We start from the raw sequence: 8,105 nt of genomic DNA, 5'->3' as shown, positions 1-8,105 counted from the left end.
TGTTTTGTCTTCTTCATCTTCAATACATGGGCGTTTCAAAGGTGGAGTGACAAGAAATTTTTTGATAGCACCTCGATGTTTTTCATTTTCAAGCACCTTTGCCTTTGCCAGTGCTCGCTTCTGGTTGCCATTTAAATATTTACGCCCTCTGCCTCTATCTCTGCTTGTGCTTGCCATGATGAAAGGGCTTTTTATATTATCTTTTCAGAAATGACATATAATAAACTGAAATGAAAAAACGAACAAAATTATTCACAATGAGAAGTCCCTGGCACTTAAAAAATAAGTATGTGCATATATGAATGCTATAATTAAAACAAAAAATCGAAACACTGATCCTATAAAATAAAAACCACACAATGTTTATCACCACTTCACCGGACAAAAAAAGCTTTAACCGGACATATAACACTTTGGCATGGATAGCACACCGCTACGTACGCAAAGATTCGGTTACCTACATAGAGCTATAGTATGTGCTTGCATGTGCTCAGAATCACAAGTCATTTTCTGATTCATCATCGCTATTGTCGCTATCAATCATGTACTCAGGATCAACAATTATCATCACTGTCCAGCACAAAAATTATAAACAAACCACGCCTCGGTCGCCACCCAGTGGCCATGCTTCTCATTTTCAAGGTCAACACTGCAAAACTCATCTCAAATCATGTCTATGGCAACGACCGGAGTTTTGTCACTGTCTGACGATGATCACTGATTCACTGGTTATTACAGGACATGCTGATATACACAGCACAACGTTATCACTCGTATTTCCCCCTGAAAACAGCCAAAAATACAGACCCGACACACTTACACCGTCCAAGCGTTGGGAGAGAGTGAAAACTGTGTTCTGATTGGCTCGCACCCTTCCCGCTCCTGTAAATTATTGTGAAAGTCAGGGCGTGTGGACCAACACCAGAGTTAATTCCCTTGGACTTTTGACAAAACAGAAAATTCTCGCACGTGACTGGGATCTATTATTTTGATGACAATAACAATGATTTTGTGTCTAACGTTAGCTTTTTTACCAATATCGTATACAGTTTAAAACTAACACACGTGTGTGCGGGGCCCCCTTGCGGCGCGGGGCCCAATTTGATTAAATTGGTCAAATAGGCTTAAAACCGGCCCTGCTAGCACTCAGGATGGAAGGAAACTCTAATGTGGTTTTCTTGTATAATATAAGTTATATGATAGACAGTCTGGTGCTGGAGGTGCCGTGTGGTGAGGAGCTGCTCAGTAGAGACGTTCGGTGAGTAGCGTGTTGAAGGAGGTAGATGTGCAGGAGCTTCGTTAGAGAAGATGTTGCCTGTTGCTGGCCTCCTGGTTGAATGAATGCTGACAGCGTGGAGCTTGCTGGAGGAGGTGTTGCTTGTTCAGGAAGATGGGCAGAATGAATCTCAATGGAGAGACAGAGCTTATATACCCAGCAGCAGCCGCCAGTCCTCTATGAATCATTTTGGGAAAACCCAGAAAGTCGCCGGTGATTAGTTTCGTTGCTAGGCTACCGTACCATCTGGCGTCAGCTCTCGCTTGGTTGCTAGGATACGGCAGCCAGTCGGAATGCGATACGCAGTTGTAGGGGAGACGTCCACTACACCTTTAATAATAAATTCAGACACTTATAATAATAAGAGACGCGTAAGGGTCTCTAGTTACAATAATTAATTGAAGGATATTTCTATAGCATTTATTGATCGTAAATCCCATTTCATGACCTAAATACATACAAAATAACGTCAACCAATTACAAACACCGTTACAAATGGAGTTCAATAATAAAATTCCACACCTTAGATCAGGTTTGCCAGGTATGTACAGTACCACCAGTGTAACAGAGTCACTTGTTCCCCAACTGTACGATAATTATCTTTGTTATAGCCTGACCGTGTGGGCGAGAGGGGTGGGGGCGGGGATGTTGATCTATTTCAAGATTGACCCCCCACTCTAGGAAGGCTGTTCTGCTCCATGATTCGGCTCAGACTGTCTGCCTAACTCACAAGAGGAAGAGGCAAGAGAGGCGACGTGTGGGAATAAGGTTGTCCTCTCGTAAATAACAAACTTGGGGAATAATTATTAATTTATTATTCACATGACGATGCCCGTTTCCCTGGAACTTGTATCCGGATGATAAATATTGAAGATAAGTTATATTTACTGTAGTTGTTTATACTTTGTGTGTACCGGAACCTTATCTCTCTTTAGCTTGTCTTTGTTAATCTTGTTGTATTCACATGTGCTGTTTTGCCTTAAGTCTTCAATGGTGTTACTGTCTTTGCCACCTTCGTTGATTTGATAAAATTTCAGAAAAGCTCCTCGTCCTTACTGGTAGATTTCCAGGTGAATTAAAGAAAAAATTTCAATTATTTCAAGAGTCCAAATACGTTACCGGCGACAAAATAGGGGGAAACGCACATTATTAACTTTTTTTCACAATATGTATAACTAATGTGCCTTACAGCGATTAAAAAACTGAGTAATGTCTGTTTTAGCAAGAACGAAACACTGAGTATTGTCAAACTTGAGAATATGTTGCGTAGTGGTCCATTCCTTCTGGAAGCAGTGGCATTAGGGGAAACGGTGAAGTATATATTTTCGTCTGATCTTGTTGCCGGGTCCGTACCTTGTCACCTGAATCTGAGTAACTTCATTTTGGTAAGTTTCTTGAAAATTTGGTAAAAAAAACTGGTGGAACTTTTGGGGGAATTTTATCTCTACCTCCGCGGTTTTTGCTTCTAATTTTTAAAGTTCTTGAATCAGAATTTAGGTGGACGCACGGACGTTGTGCTAATAATGACCCAGTTTGGATTAACACGTATAAGTATGTGAATAGTCAGCAGTATAGTGTGTGAGGACCCGATATTACTAATATTTAGGTGAATCATAATCTGTCAGTTGTATCATGAGTCTGTACTATAACGTGTGACGTGAAATGTATGGAATTGATGTAACCAGCATCCCTGTAGCCCTGTAACCTGTACCCCTGTACCCCTGTAACCAGCACCCATGTAACCAGCACCCCTGTAACCCTGTAACCTGTACCCCTGTACCCCTGTAACCAGCACCCCTGTACCTCTAACCAGCACCCCTGTACAGGGTACCCCTGTAACCAGCAGCCCTGTACCTCTGTAACCAGCACCCCTGTAACCAGCACCCCTGTACCTCTGTAACCAGCAGCCCTGTACCTCTGTAACCAGCGACTGAAGCTTAAGGGCTTCGCAGTGCGTGCTTACAGAAATGCTGAGCTATGGGTCTCTCCCTCTTGGGTGAGTTGCCCGCTCACGTGTCCAACCCATGTCTTACTCATAGACAGTGGAAAGTTACAGGGTGGTGAATCTGAATATAATATCAGATGTATTGACCCATTTATATAATATGTTCTGTTGATGAGACAGGGGCCTATTACATCGCTCGGTCACCTACCAGCCGAGCTCCGTGAGGCCTAAATAACTCAGAGTACAGTACATCCTAGACAACCCTAACCATGTTATAAACAGATATGTAGACACTAAGCTGGGGAATCTATTACTGTCGGGGTATTCGCTACTACAGGGGACCTAGACTTTAGTGTCGTATGGGTTAGTATGTTATGAACAATGTTGAATTTGGATGATACTGCCCTGTAATAACAGAACAGGAACATAATTGCCAGTATTAAACTCATGTTGCCCTCGCATAGGAATGTGGATCAGAATTGCATTGTGCGTGAGGGTTGACTCCAACAGTGGGTAATAATAGTGAACCTCATTGTCATTGAAAATAGGAGTTAAATGATACTGCAACTTGGCTATTTTTAAAGCTTCAAGAAGCGTCTGCACAGGCACAAGCTTCGTGTCCACACGACCTATCCCGGCACCTACAATGCTAACTATTAGTTCATTTTTAGAGGTTACAATTTTATGAATTGAAATTTCCGCAGCATGCAAATATTCTGTGAAATAAAGGAGCCATTCTAACGTCGGGATTGCTTTCTGTAACCTAGAAACAATCCTCGAAACTTGGTTAGACTCCACTATGATTGCATTAACCTTTGATTCTAGAGCAGTAATCGAGTGAAAGGTTTGAGAAATAACACGATTCTGTTGAGATACAGCCTGAACGACAACGTTCATTCGGTCCCCCAATTTAGCTACATCATCGGCCGTCGCTGTGCCAAACAAAGCGCTTTGGATGAGACCCACAAAATTAAAGAGATCCCTTTTTCGTCGTGCTTGAGAACGCACTTCTTGAGCAAGATCCGCTTGAGACGCAGGTAGATTTTTCCCAACATCGACGAGAAACTCGCGAAGGTTCTGGAGACGAAAGTGTAGAAGGTTTATAGTTTGTGAAACTATTATCGAATTCATCGAAGCTGTGCTGAGACCATGAAGGATGTCCAATGCTGATTGTAGTTGGCCGTCGACGTTTTCCATCAGACGCGGAAGTTGGAGTAGTGGCTGTAGTTCATACTTGATGTTCACCATGTCCTCAACTATGAGAACGCGTCCGAGAGGTGCCGCAAGTGCACCTGGTTTGAGGACTGATGTGGATATGTCTGTCAACACAACGGTGCCACAACAGAGTATAAGTAACACACTGACGATCCAAGCAATTCTGTAAGGAATTACAAACGAGTTAACGTCTACTCGCAGAACGTAGTTTCATACAATAGTCATTTGGGACATTTTGCTTCTGGACAGTCTGTAAGGATGTATCAATCACATCATCATCAACTGGAGGTAATACATTTATCTGGGTCTTCTTCAGACGATCCGCGTGCACGACATCTGCGATCTGTGCATTAGGCTTCCAAATTTTGAATTTGTTGCCTGCTTCTTTTGAGATTATGCGGAATGGACCAGAAAATTTCGCCGAAAGTTTGGAGTTCCTTTCAGGTTCTCTTAACATAACAGCATCCCCAACGTTTAGTGCGACAGGTTTAGCATGTTTATGTTGTTTGACGATCATTTCGGCGCGTGACGCCGCTAGATGTGATCGTACTTGGTTATGAATATCTGTAAAGACATGAATTTGTTTTGCCGTGAAATCATCCGTATTATAAACCGGGTATGGCGCATCTGTAAGCATGTCGTAAGGCAGACGTTTATTTGTACCATAGACAATTTAGTAGGGTGTTTTGCCCGTAGAGCTATTAACTGACCCATTAATAGACGCTGCAACCTGCGGTAACCAATCCTCCCATGCGTATTGAAAACCACTGACAATTGGATGCAGTATTTCTAGGATTTTACGATTGGTTCTTTCAACAAGGCCATTAGCCTGTGGATGATAAGCTGTCACAAAAGTTTGTTTAATACCATATTGTGCACATATATGCGCTACTAGCTGATTCTTGAACTCTGTTCCATTGTCAGAGAGCAGAACTTTAGGCGTAGTATATGGACATATAAGATTCATCACTAATGCATAGGCTACTGCTTCGGCCGTTCTGCTTTTTAGTGGGACCAAGACCACGAACATTGAAAAATGATCCACACACACTAAGACGTATCCTGATCCCTGGTGACTCATTGAGAGTTGTAACAAGTCAATAGCGACTGTGTCAAACGGACGGTCTGGTGTAGGATATTGTAGAATCGGGGCAGGTGATCCTGTTGAACCTTTATGTTGAGCACACGCCAAACAATTAGCTATGTGTAATTCTATGTCTTTCTTCATAGTGTTCCAGAAATACTTCTTTCGTAAATCCGCTAAGCATTTATCACGACCTTGGTGACCTGCCTGTGGGACATCGTGGAACAATGTAATTACTGCTTTGCGCAACGTGTCAGGTACGACTATTTGAGACACTTTACCCTCAGGAGATTTTCTCGTCCTATTGAGTATGTTATGTCGTAATTTAAACTGACTTAAGGGAAGAAATAACTTGGGGAGTTTAACATCCTCACCGGATTCGAGAGCAAAAATAACAGCTGACCAATATGGGTCGCGTCGTTGCTCATCTTCCAGTATACTGCCAGACTGGGGTCACTAAATCTAAGGGGATAACTTAACTCTAATCTTAATGTCTAAGGGTCGCTGCCACCAGACCCCCTCTGGACAGCATGTAGCTCGTTAGGTAGCGGGCAGAGCGGACTAGGCATTGGGTTAGGTTTTCCATTGATCAGATCGATAAGGGTAAAGAAGGGTGAAACCATAACATGTCTTAATTGATTTATTTCTTATAAAACACACTGGTAAAAAAAAACACATACAACCACACTGTGGACCATAATTCCAAGGCCTGTCCCAGGGTATAGCACTGGCGCCTCTAACAACTGTTGTTGTGGTCGGTTACACTCCGACCCGAGATGGGTTTGGGGGCCTCGGCCCACGAGGTAGAGTAGAGCCGATTAATCATGACGAATCATCGCCATCACTCCTATATTGACCTCTGTTGGGTATCCACCGGCTCCGAGCGACCGGTGGGTTTCAATTAAGCCCACCCTCGATCTGGAGATAAACGGGAATCAGCGTCAGGGAACCGAAACATGACAACACCAACAAACTCTCTCGTCTAGACGACAGACGTATTTACGTTATATTACTTCTACACTGGGTGAATGACAATTCAACTGTTAAATCATGAACACTGGTGAACACTGATAATCACTACAATTGACTGAATTAACTGAATGGCTAGGAAACACAGAACATACCTGGAGATAAACGGGAATCAGCGTCAGGGAACGCTGCTTCCTCGCTATCTCGAACTTATATACCCCTGAGTTGCCAGTGATCGCCACTCACACAATGACCATAATTACAAACAAACTAACTGTTACTCATTCAAAGACGACCCTCAGTTGACAAAGGTCTGGCGAATTACTTGGGTTGATTTACACAGACTAATTCAAGATTGAGCTTCCCAGGAGAAAGTGGAATAAACAACGTATTGATAACTGTCTTCACAAAGGCGGGGCTTACTGAGGGATCGCGAGGATAAACACGCTCCAGAGATTCTACAAGCGCGGTGGATTTGAATATTATGTAGCGTAATATGAATTAAAACGGGTTTTTAGGAATGACAATGAGCTGCCCAGTACACCAGCTGCGAAAGAGTAAATGTTGATACAGGCATGACTGGTGCTATATTTCTTGACAGAGCGTGGGCGACAACATTCGCCCTCCCAGGTAAATACCTAAATTCGGGGTCAAACTCTTGATAAGTTTCTGCCATGGAACAGTTCGGTGACTGCCGCATGATCAGTAAAAACAGTTATCTTGTAGCCAAAGATAATGTCCTTGAACTTCTTAAGTGCCCACACAACGGCTAACGTTTCTAAATGCGTCACCGAATAACGTGTTTCAGCATCGATTAGTTTGCGACTTGCAAATGCTATCACTCTAAACTTCCTACGCGTATCCTCTTGCATGAGCACTGCTCCGACTCCAATTCCGGAAGCGTCAGTACAGAGAGTGAAAGGTTGAGTGTAGTCTGGGAATGCTAGAACCGGGGCATTGGTTAGCGCTGTCTTCAATGCCGTAAAACTTTCTTCGTGTTCAGCATCCCATATAAACATTGCATCTTTTTTGAGCAACCTCGTTAGGGGCGATGCTAATGTTGCATAGTTCTTGATAAAGGAACGATAATAACCAAATAAACCGAGAAAGCTACGCACATGATCATTTGAGGTAGGACGCGGGAACTGAGATACAGCTTTGACTTGATCATTAACTGTGTGTATGCCCTCACCGTCGACTACATGACCAAGGAAATGGATTCTGGATTTTAAAAACTCGCACGTCGAGAGTTTTATTTTGAGGCCTGCTGTGGAAAGTTTGGCCAAAACTTCACGCAGTTTAATCAGATGGGAATCGACGTCCTTACTGACTACTATTAGATCATCCAAATAAGCGCAGACTGTGTTACCAATCAATCCGGCAAACAGGGTGTTGATCATTCTTTGAAATGTTAGTGGGGCATTTCTGAAACCAAATGGCATTCGTAGAAACTCAAAGTGGCCTAGAGGCGTGCTAAATGCCGTGATTTCTCGTGATTTTTCATCGAGTAGTATTTGCCAATACCCACTGAGCAAATCTTAGTTGCTAAATACCGCATTATCCTTGCCTAAGGATTGCAATATGTCGCTCAAGATAGGCATTGGGTACCTATCAGG

General features: G+C 42.9%; 1 protein-coding gene across 1 annotated transcript in view; it reads left to right on the top strand.

Moving 5' to 3' along the window:
* Nucleotides 1–8,105, top strand: part of LOC121859091 — a 20,863-nt gene that overhangs the window by 7,159 nt on the left and 5,599 nt on the right. The window lies entirely within an intron of this gene.

This window comes from Homarus americanus, unplaced genomic scaffold, assembly GCF_018991925.1.
Source record: "Homarus americanus isolate GMGI-L3 unplaced genomic scaffold, GMGI_Hamer_2.0 scaffold50924, whole genome shotgun sequence".
Taxonomy (NCBI): domain Eukaryota; kingdom Metazoa; phylum Arthropoda; class Malacostraca; order Decapoda; family Nephropidae; genus Homarus; species Homarus americanus.
Note: the sequence above shows the minus strand (reverse complement) of the source record. Positions and strands in the feature narration are given on the sequence as shown.